Here is a 12,500-nt window from a genome sequence, read left to right as displayed (position 1 = left end):
ATAAGTACAACCACAATCTCCTATTCGTTCTTTCCATTCTACGAAAGGAAAGTTGAAGTCACCAGATAGGAGAATAGTTCCAGTCCTTGCGATTTCTACATATATCATCCTAATTTTTCAATTATTAAGTCAAACTCTTTAGTATTAGGAGGTCTATATATTACTATGTTCATCAATTTTGCAGATTCAAATTCTACCGCTATTAGTTCACATTCTGAGTTACTATATTTCTCATATATTTTTCCTTGTTTTTTTGTCTTTCCCATATATTGCGGTTCCCCTTGATTCCGCCTATTTTTTCTATCTGATCTATAAGTTTGGAACCCTTTTATTTGATCATCATTCCCAGTCTCTTGGGAATACCAGGTTTCACTTATATTCATTATATCTATTTTCTTTTCATTTTGGGTTAGTTCTTCTAAGTACTCTATTTTTCTTTTTGAGTTACTCGTAACTAAACCCTGCGCATTCATCACTATGATGGTTTGCGTGTTTTCTCCTTCATTTAATACTGGTAGTAATAAGGATTTTCCCATGTCTCTTTCCTGTTCTGGTATGTTGTTCTTTTTTTCATTTCCAGAAATTCTGACATTAAAAAATCCAACTTTTCCATAATATTTGATCTTCCTTCATCATAATTATTCATTTTGTGTCTGAATCTGCAATTTTCTGCCGTTTCTGCAATATCCTCTTGCATAATAAATACAGTTATTATCTCTTGAGTAGAATTTCGGAGCTGATGCTTTGAAATTTTTTGCTGAGAGAGAGAGAGAGAGAGAGAGAGAGAGAGAGAGAGAGAGAGAGAGAGAGAGGTCGTATGTCGGAATGCGTAAATGTCTGTCTTAGAACTCTGACATTTGCCCAAGACAAAAGAAACTTACTTCCTTAAACTGCAGATTCTGCAAGTGTTAATCAAATACGATACATATATATTTCCATACAGAAGCCTCTAAAAGCTTTCATGAAACTCCAGCCAATGTTTCTGCATAAAACTTACCTACTACCTACTGAAGTCTATGCAGGGACATATCAAACCCACTATGTGATTATTTTTGTGAATAATAAGCATCTTAAACAATTACCAGTTAAAAATTATCAGGGAAAAATAAAGCTGTCTACAGGAAAAGTTCGTCACGATAATAAAATATCAATTAGAATTAATTATTTTTCATTATATAACCAATGTTTTCATAGTAATGAGAGAAAAACTCAGCAGTTTAGTATATAAAGGAGTAAATAAGTAAAACAGATAGATAAAAAAAATAGATGGGAACTATTTTTTCTGCGTGTAAAAAGGATGGTCTACAAGACGTACTGAACTACAAGGTCAGAACTGCCCACGTCCAGCCGAGGGACAAACCTCTTACACCATCAATTCCTTTATTGGCACGAAGGTATCTGCGTCATGGGCTTATGGGCGGTACTTGACGTCCATAGAGAAGGGACCTGCTGTCTCGACCCTCTCTTATATTACCGACGAGTTTACCGGTGTGGTTTCACTAGTTCTAAACAAATGTTTGAGAGGAGAATTAAACTCTGCTTTATCTCAAAGTTTTAGTCATTATGCAGAATGGACTTCAAACAATTGTTATCAAAGAAGTTAGTTTTGAGTGATTTTCCATTGTTTGGGTTAATTCAAACTATATTAACTTCTCCACTATCGGATATCAGTTCAGAGTTTAGGTACCGGTTTGCAGAGGTTAATTCATTTAATGGAATGTTAATCGTAGCTTTGCATAATATGGGGAATATACGAATATATATATATATTTTTTTTATCAAAAAGCGTTTCTAATCAAAGCATTATTCGGGCAGCAATGAAACCATCAAAAAAGTTTTGCCATTTACGAAGGGATCATAAATTGGATCTATTTTATCATGAAAATGATGAGTAAAAAGTTGAGACATGCATGCTGAATTACGACAGAAAAAAAGATATTGTCATTATATACATTCATTATATACATTGATACAACGACTGGACATATAATTTTTCTACGATGAATAATGACTATGTGACATCATGATACAGACAGTATGATGGTGAAAATATGCTATACGTTATGTATTACGGTTAAAAAATCATTATAGTAATATCGCGCAAGGCTGCCATACGTTACTGACACAACAAATAACCTGGCAATTTCCCCATAATGAATATTCATCTTGGAAATACAACTTCCGAATCCTCGCACGCTCATTGAATAAGTTCAAATCGTTGTTTCTATGTGGCAAATCAAAAGTTTCCTCCCCAGGGGGTTCATCCATGATTTAGTAATAAAGTATAGTAATTGGGGCAAGCATAATCGGTCTGCTCTTTTAGCTCTGCAGACAGCTACCTCTTAGGGGGTACTTCTTACTGTACATACACACAAACAGTTATATAAATATAAATAAATATATTTATATATATATCTAAATTTAATATATATATATTATATATAATATATATAGTATATATAATACCTATTATATATATTATCATATATATATATTATATTATTTTTTAAATTTTTTGAATTTACTTTCATATTTTGCACGCATCCATAAAGACCAAATCATTTGACATTGGCATTAAATGAAATAAAGTACGGACGCTGAATTTTGAAAAATGAGAAGCACGCACTAACTTTAAACGTTTAAAAGTAAAGGCCTTCAATATTTCCAGCCATTCCCTCCTTCAACTGACAAGATTGCATATTCCCAGGAATAGAATATGGTTGCTGAAGCTCTAGAAAAATAAGAAAACAAAAACTAGTAGCACGCTCTAACTCCATGAGCTATCAACGACAGTTTTGATTCTGATTCCTGAAACCTTTCATATATATTGCAAATTATTATTAATGGAATCTGTAGTCTTCTCCCCTTCGCCCTTCGAACTTCATTCCGTGAATTAATCTCACCCCAATCCTAATGGACACCTGACTGACATATCTCAACTCTATCAATCTTTGATGACGAAATGTGTAATCACTGACTTGTTCAATTGCAAACTCGTCCGTTATAGAGATACAAAATTTAACCCTAATACTTTTCTTCGTACTTATCTTTATCGTTTTGGTATAATATATCTTCAACCTCAATACAACTTAAAAAAGATGAGAATTGGTTTTCCTTTTTATAATATTTATTAGAATTCATTTCTCTTTCAGGTTGATTCATTGAAGTACGCTGGAACCTTTCATCAGAAATTATTTATAAGAAAATGCACTGATGTCTGTCGATTTGAGATAGGATGTCTTTTTGTTTAAGAATGGGATGTTTGATGGACTAAGAATAGGGGTGTCTGTCTGAGGATAGGATGTTTGTTTTCCTAAGAACAGGATGTCTTTTTGCCTAACAACAGGATGACTATGTGTCTTAGAACAAGATGTCTGTTTGCCTACGAATAGGATGTCTGTATCTGAGAATAGGATCTCTGTTTGTCAAAGAATAGGATGTGAGAATAGGATCTCTGTTTGTCAAAGAAAAGGACATGAGAATGGGATCTCTGTTTGTCAAAGAATAGGAATTGAGAATGGGATCTCTGTTTGTCAAAGAATACGATGCAAGAATAGGATCTCTGTTTGTCAAAGAACTGGATGTGCATATAGGATCTCTGTTTGTCAAAGAATAGGATGCGAGAATAGGATCCCTGTTTGTCAAAGAATAGGATGTATCTATTGAGAATAGGATCTCTATTTGTCAAAGAAGAGGATACGTTTATTGAGAATAGGATCTCTATCAAAGAATAGGATGTGTCTATCTGAGAACCAGGAAGTCCCGTAATCCTGACCAGCGAAATAACTGAAACGAGTCCTGCGAGAGAGAGTATCTTTCTCGTTTCCTCTCATTAGATGGAAGAGCCCTTTTGGGGAGGAAAGAATCTAACACAATCTTATTCACGCTTCTGTGAATGAAGACCGCGCATGCTCCCCTGCTCCGTCTTGAGGTACAAACACGAGAGTAACATCCCCTTTATGTAAATGTTTACCTGGTTCACACGAAAGGTGTCTCAACAGAGAGAGAGAGAGAGAGAGAGAGAGAGAGAGAGAGAGAGAGAGAGAGAGAGAGAGAGAGAGAGAGAGAGAGAGAGAGGCATCAAAGCATACCTTGAAATTCCAAGAAGTTCTTCATCATTAGCCTCAGAAGGAAATAACCTAAACATTTATCAAAGCTCAAATATATAATGTGAGCAAAATTGAACCTATTGTTTTTAAAGAAATAACTTATACACCCGATTTAGATTAAAATGACCTATATATCATCTAAATGATGGAATTTGTGTTCAGTAAGGGCACAGGTACATGTCTAACAAATGCCATACTTAGAATGGAACTTTTCCGAGGCAATTATAAATAACTTTTTTTATCATTAAATCGTTTCCCATAACAGGGACTGTCTTTATAAAATCAAACCAATCCGGTATTTTAGATCTATAGGTATATATCTATATATATATATATATATATATATATATATATATATATATATATATATATATATATATATATATAAAGACAAATACCACGAAGGGAAAGTGAAACAACGAATGGTCGCTAGGCCTCTCGATGCACGGTCTGTTACAAGCTTGTAAAGGCCTAGCAATCACTATGTCGTTCCACTCTTCCTTCGTGGCATTTGCCCTCATTATACGTTCATCATGTTCTATATATCTTCATAAATCAATTGTACTATACGTATATAATATATATATATATATATATATATATATATATATATATATATATATATATATATATAATATATATACACACATAAGCGAATACCAAAGGAAAATGGTAGGCAGAAATCCAAGCGCTCTCGTCTTTACTATGACAATCATCGATCTTGCTAGTGTCTTAGTAAAGACAAAAGCGCTTGGATTTTGCCTATCACTTTCCTGTGGTATTCGCTTCTATACTGTGATAAAACTATATATATGATATATATATATATATATATATATATATATATATATATATATATATATATAATATATACACATACAAGCAATATTGCTGAAACATTATGTACCCCACGCTCACTCATTAACCTAGTACTTCTCTTTGCATTTCACAACAAGGATTGAACCATTTTGAAAAAATAAAACATGAATTTTCAAAGTACTACCTTCCCCCTTACCTGCTGTTAAGTAATGGGAAACACTGCTGGTATCGGCTGACTCAAACATCTGAAGATAGAAAAAACCTAATTAGTCATGCTTTGGATTTTTCAAAAGGAATATCTAAAATAGATAAAAAAAAAGATAACACTGAAATTTTAATAGTTGCGACTGAATCATCTAACTACAAAGGACACAGCTAAGCAAGTTTTAAATGGAATTGATGCAACAGGTGTTATTTGCTTTTATGAAATTCAACCGCTAATCAACGTGGTCCTGAGAACACCTGATCATTCCTTGCGTTATGTAGTTTATTATGTTTATATATATATATATATATAATATATAATATAATATATATATATATTATTGTATATATTCAATAAATGTTAATGAACTTATCTCATTATTGTATTATATATATATGTATATATATATATATAGTATATATATCTACTATATATATATATACATATATATATGTATATGTATGCATGTATGTATTCATATATATATATACTAATATATATATATATATATATATATATATATATATATATATATATATATATAATGTGTGTGTATTCATCACCATTACAGTCTTCCTTGAACCCTCATTGCCCCAAATATCAATAAACACTAAATACTTAATATTACCTATAAATAATGTTTTTCAGCAGCACATCGAAAACCCCACGAACATAGCGCCATTCACTATATGTATTAAAGACATGGTTGAAGCAGGTATCTCTCCCCAGTCCTTTGCCCACATCTCGTCACCTTCATTTTTTAAATCTAATCCAAGATTCATCTGTCCTCTTATCTTACAATCAATCATCCACTACATTGACCCCCAGATACCTGCACGAATCACCTGCTTCCATTCTTTCATCAGCCATGTTAGACATTCATTTCTTCATCTTCTGTGTGTTTCCACCGACCTTCATAACATAATTTCTGCTCACGTTTAGTATTAACTTTCTCCTCTAATGTTATTTCACTGACCTCAGCTATCACTCCACACGTCAAGATATGGGACGGTTATGGAAACATTTTTTCTTAAAACCTACCTTTATAACCCCTTTATTTTTTTTTTATACGTGGAAGTAAATTCACTTTGGCCCCTAAATTTTCATACATGAAAGCAAAACCTACCTTTAGAACCCCTTTATTTTTTAATACAAGAAAGTAAAACCTACCTTTATAACCCCTTTATCTATTAATACATGAAAGTAAAACCCACCTTTATAACCCCTTTATCTTTTAATACATGAAAGTAAAACGTACCTTTATAACCCCTTAATTTTTTAATCCATGAAAGTAAAACCTACTTTTATAACCCCTTTTAATACATGAAAGTAAAACGTACCTTTATCTTTTATTACATGAAAGTAAATTCCCTTTGGCATCGGAGCTGACACCAAAGATTAGCCTAAAATGCTACTCTACATCACGACCCTACCACCACCACAACCTCCCCCCCAGGAAGGGAGGGAGGGGGGGATGTCTTTCAAATAACCCACCATAACGATCTCAAAAAAAAAAAAAAAAAAAAAAAAAAAAAAAAAAAAAAAAAAAAACGCTATTTTTATACATGAAAGTAAATTCACTTTGGCATCGGAGCTGACACCAAATGTTAGCCTAAAACGCTACTCTACAGCACGACCCTACCACCACCACCACCACAACTCCCCCGGGGGTGGGGCGCCTTTTAAACAGCCACCATATAAAAACGCCAACACACTCCAAGTAAATTACATCTCCTTATCAGCCCATCAGCCATCAACTCGACTCCAATCAATCAATCTCCCACTCCCATCAACCCAACCGCTCGCCATCAATCGCTACGCAGCCTCCGCGCTATTTACGTGGGGTGGGGGGCCGGGGGGATGCGGGGTGGGGGAGGAGGAGGAGGAGGAGGAGGAGAGAAGTCTCGTCCTTCCCAGACGGAGAGCGTGTTCTATCGCCGTCTCATCAGCGCTTAGCGCGTAAAAGTACGGGACTTCAAACGCTGAAGAATCGGGAATGGACGCTTTATTGTCTGATGGAACGTTGCGATATTACTCCAGCGCCTCTAATGTTTGCTTGGGCAGGAGAAATTCCAAGAATTCCCAGTGCGTGAAGAGGAACACTCTCAAGTCGCTTTCATTTACGATTTTTTAAAACTATATTTTCATTTTTTTTGGTGGGTTGTGTTTTCAGTGGCGTCAGAGTAATTGGACGATTTTTTTTTCTGGTTAATGTATTATTTTCCTTCTCTGTGTACTGAGAACAATTGAGATTATCTGTCTAGTTTGTTTTATTTCTTATTAAGTTTTTCTATTTAACAGAGACGTACGGAATTTTAGCAATTATATATGTATGTATATATGTGTATATATATATATATATAATATATATATATATATATATATTACATATATATATACACATACATTTATCTGTATATATATATATATATAATATGTATGTATATATACATATATTATCAATATATATATATGATCTATATATATATATATATATATATATATTATATATATATATTATTATATATACATACGTGCATACAGTGGAAAAGAGAGAGAGAGAGAGAGAGAGAGAGAGGAGAGAGAGAGAGAGAGAGAGAGAGAAAGGGTCAAATAAATACCGCCATGCCAGTATCGAAGACCAACACCTATTATTTTTTTGAAGCTCTCCAGAGTTTTCGGGGAAGGGTGGCGGGGGGGGGGGGGGGGGCGGGGCGGTTATATCGGTCACGTATTTCGATAGACCTCAAAATGGCCTTTTTCCCAGTGTCGACGATGCCGGAGTAAGGGAATGAATAAAATACGAAGGAGGAGGAAAGATAAAAAAATAAAAGAGCTGAAGAAATGACAAGAAATGAAAGTGATAAAAGGGAATGTTTCTGAGCGAGCAGGATGAATGGCGCGTGAAATGAGATATTAATTATAGGGTAACAAGATTATCATACAGAGGAACACTGTACTACGTTGCATAAGACATTATCTGAAAGTTCAATGCCCGAATTTCAGGTTTGATAGGATACGCTGTTAGAGGAACTCAAGGAAAGACTATTTCACTTGATAATAAGATTAAAATTGAAAAAAATCAAAATCTGTTGGAACTAAAGGAAAGAATATTTCTCTTGATAGCAAAATAAAAAATGAAAAAAATTACTTGATAATATGAAAAAAAATTTAAAATGTTGGAAATAAAGGGAAGAATATTTCACTTGATATTAAGATTAAAAAAAAAAAAATTACAATCTATTAGAATTCAAGGAAAGATGATTTCACTTGATAGTAAAATTTAAACATTTTAAAAAATTACAATCTGTTAGAACTCAAGGAAAGAATATTTCACTTGAGAGTAAGATTAGAAATATAAAAAATTACAATCTGTTAAAACTAAAGGAAAGAATATTTCACTTGATAGTAAGATTAAAAATAAAAAAAATTACAATCTGTTGGTTGGAACTAAAGGAAAGAATATTTCACTTCATAGTAAGATTAAAAATTAAAAATAACATAAATTACAAGCTGTTACAACTAAAGGAAAGAATATTTCAATTGAAAAAAAAAAATGTTTTGGAACTAAAGGAAAGGCTATTTCACATGATAGTAAGATTAAAATTTAAAAACATTACAGTCTGTTGGAACTAAAGGAAAGAATACTTCAGTTGAAAGTAAAATTAGATTTTCAAAACAGTAACAGTATAGTGTTTGGAAAGAACGAAAATTTCTATCAACAGAGAGGAAAAACTGATGGGAAATAGGGATATAATTGTTAAAAATCTTAAAAACAGTAACATAACAAGAGTAATTCTATAGAATTAAAAGTAAACTAAAAATTAAATAATTTACATTGAAGGATTCGTTACGAATTAAAAAACTATCAACTGAGAGGAAAAACTGGTTTGAAATAAGAGAAGCATCACACTGCTGACAGGTTAAAAATGATACTATAAAAGAGTAATTCACGACAGTTGAAAGAAAAACCAGTGGAAGGATGATGGTAGCCTAAGCGATTGGGTGGGATACACAAGTAAAAAGAAAAGAAAATAAAATAAAAAAAAAGACAGTCCTTGAGTATGTATGTAAATTGAATGAACACAAGGCATGAGAGGAAAAGAAAGGAAAATCATGGGAAATTGTAATGTAGCCTTGGAGTCTAAGAGAGCATGATTAAGATAGGCCTTACACCCAGACAATTTGGCGAAATACCCATATGAAAAACAGACAGTCTTTTTAGTATGTAAATTAATAAACACACGCACGCGAGAAAAATGAAGGAAAATACGGAAAATTGTAATAAAAGTCTTGGCATCTAAGAACGCTAGATTAGATAAGCATCATGCCATTCTGTTTATTGAAAGAATCAGAAAAAATACAGATGCGTCCTCAGTGGAGGCTACAAAGCCACTGACAGGCTTGGTGATTGGCGGCTGGTCGGGCTCAGAGGGATGAATGAGAGACGGTCTTCCTCCTCGGTATCAAGTCTTCTTCTTCTTCTTCTTCTTCTTCTTTTTCTTCTTCTTCTTCTTCTTCACTATTTGGAGATGGAGATGAGGACGAAGATAAACTCCCCCTCCTCCTCCTCCTCCTCCTCCTTCAGGTGTTTGAAGTTTTTGGGGTCAAATTTTCTTTCTCTCTTTTTCTTCTTTTCCTTCTTATTCTTCTCCCTCCTCGTCTTTTTATTTTTTTGGCGGGGGGGGGGGGGGGGGGGGTGGGGGGGGGGGGGGGGCTGGGGGGGGGGGGGGTGGGGGTTGCGTTTTCAAAGTCTTCTCTCTCTTCTCCTTCTTTTTCTATTTCGCCGGGCTTCCGACTCTTATTTTCAAGCTGGTAAAAGATACCCGATGCTTGATGTCGAAAAAATATTTTAAGATCTTTTCCGTAAAAGTATTTCGAAAAACTTATTTTGAAGATTTGTTATATTTCAAAATGTTTACGAAGATCGATTCCGTGGAAGCATTAGGAAATTGTATTTTGAAGATTTGTTATATTTCAAAATGTTTACGAAGATCGATTCCGTGGAAGTATTTAGAAAAATGTATTTTGAGTATTTGTAATATTTCAGAAATGTTTTTGGAGGTCGATTCCGTGAAAGTATTTCGAAAAATTTATTTTCAATATTTATAATATTTTAAAATGTTTTAGGAGGTTGATTTCGTGGAAGTATTTCGAAAAATTTATTTTGAAGATTTGTTATATTTTAAAATATTTAAAATGATCGATTCCGTGGAAGTATTTAGAAAAATTTATTTTGAAGATTTATTATATTTCAAAATGTTTTAGGAGGTCGATTCCGTGAAAGTATTTCGAAAAATTTATTTTCAATATTTGCAATATTTCAAAATGTTTTCGGAGGTTGATTCCATGGATGTATTTCGAAAAATTTATTTTTGTTGAAAACATTTGTTATTTTTAAATTTTAAATTTAAAAATTTAAAAGATCGATTGCCCGTGGAAGTGATTTTAGAAAAAAAATTATTTTGAAGATTTATTATATTTCAAAATGTTTTAGGAGGTCGATTCCGTGGAAGTATTTCGAAAAATTTATTTTGAAAATTTTGTTATAATACAAAATGTTTGAAAAGATCGATTCCTTGGAATTATTTCGAAAAATTTATTTCGAAGATGTGTAATATTTCAAAATGTTTTAGAAGATCGATTTTGTGGAAGTATTTCGAAAAAACTAACATATTTTGTTCAATGCACGAATAATTTCACTGTCATTCTGTTCCTCAAATATTACCTATGTTATTTTACTCTGAAGATTTTTAATATTTCAAAATTATTTGAAGATCGATGCCGTGAAAGTATTTCGAAAGAACTGAAAAATATTGTCTTCAAAACACGACTCATTTCACTGGCCTTCTGATCATCCGGAATTTTTTATTTGATTTTATTTTGAATGTTTGTAATATTTTAAAAAATTTTAAAAGATCAATTCCGTGGAAGTATTTTAAAAGCGAAGCAAAATACTGTTTTGAAAGCGAGAATAATTTTATTGGCATTCTGTTGCCCAGGAATTATCTATTTGATCTTATTTTGAAAATACTTTAATATTTTAAGATATTTTAGAAGACCGATTCCGCTGAAGTATTTTGGAAAAAACTGTAAAATATTGTTTTCAAAGCAAGTCCAAATTTATTGGTGTTCTGTTCCCTCCGGCGTTATTTACTACACTTTTGAAAATGTTTAATATATATATTTTTATATTCATTTTAATATTTTAAATATATAGATGGGCGTCATTCTGATATTACAGCATCACGGAGTTTTAAGTAACTTCTTGTATCTTACGAGGTTGTATTCTTGTAGTTCAGTTACTTTTAATTTTCTTACAAGAAACGTTTTTTTTCAGTTTTTTTTTAATATCTTTCATTCCACGAGAAATAAGAATACTTAATCCATTTTGACGAGATATTCAAATTTGGCATTATAATAATACATTCCACGCATGCTGTGAAGGAAACAAATGAAGCTGACTTCCTTGTCAATTAAGACAATAGCAATCTAAAGAAAAAAAAAAGAAAAAATAAAGAAAAATCTTTGGGTAACAGATCCACTTAACAAAAAAAAAAGGGTAAAGAAAAAAAAATATTATATATATATATTATATATATTAGATATTATATTATATATATATATATATATATATATATATATATAATTACTTAAGAATATCCTTCATATAAACCTGTACCTCCCATAGGCATTTACAGCACATAAAAGTGGATACATTCCAAAATGAAAAAGCGAGATTTGACAAAGGACATTTCTCTGTAAAATAACTTGCTTATTTTACATGAGTTCAACACTTTTTTTTATTTTTTTATTTTTTATTTTTTATACTATGACTGTTGCCTCAGTCGTTAAAAGTTTTTTTTTTTCAGAATGTTTTACTTACTTCAAGTTTCCACTCGTGTAGTCAACAACAAGGAATATACGCTTATCCTTCTTTATAGAAATCATGTAAAAAGTGGTATAATAGGAAGTATATATATATATATATATATATATATATATATATATATATATATATATATAAATAAAGGTTTTTTGCCACGAAGGAAAAAAGAAAAAATGAAAAAGCGAGATAGCCAAGTACTTTCGGTCCTGTTTCGGACCCTTTACTGAGGCGAAACTCAGTAAAGGGTCCGAACAGGACCGAAAGTACTTGGCTATCTCGCTTTTTCATTTTTTCCTTCGTGGCAAAAAAACCTTTATTTATACATAGCATCACGTTTTTATATACTTGTGATCAAGTTATTCATATATATATATATATATATAATATATATATATATATATATATATATATATGTGTTGTTATATATACATATATATAAGACCCTATCGATTCAGATTTTCCTTCACAAAGAGATATC

At 32.1% G+C, this 12,500-nt stretch overlaps 1 protein-coding gene across 2 annotated transcripts in view; it reads right to left on the bottom strand.

The window, feature by feature from the left end:
- The window catches only part of LOC135213738 (melanopsin-like), a 221,394-nt gene that overhangs the window by 64,004 nt on the left and 144,890 nt on the right, over positions 1-12,500 (bottom strand). For both annotated transcript variants that reach the window (XM_064247858.1, XM_064247868.1), the window contains one exon: positions 5,125-5,173. The gene's annotated coding sequence lies outside the window, so the exon portion shown is untranslated. The remainder of the gene's footprint in view (positions 1-5,124; positions 5,174-12,500) is intronic.

Source organism: Macrobrachium nipponense, chromosome 19 (assembly GCF_015104395.2).
Source record: "Macrobrachium nipponense isolate FS-2020 chromosome 19, ASM1510439v2, whole genome shotgun sequence".
NCBI lineage: Eukaryota > Metazoa > Arthropoda > Malacostraca > Decapoda > Palaemonidae > Macrobrachium > Macrobrachium nipponense.
This window is presented reverse-complemented; position numbering and strand designations above follow the sequence as displayed.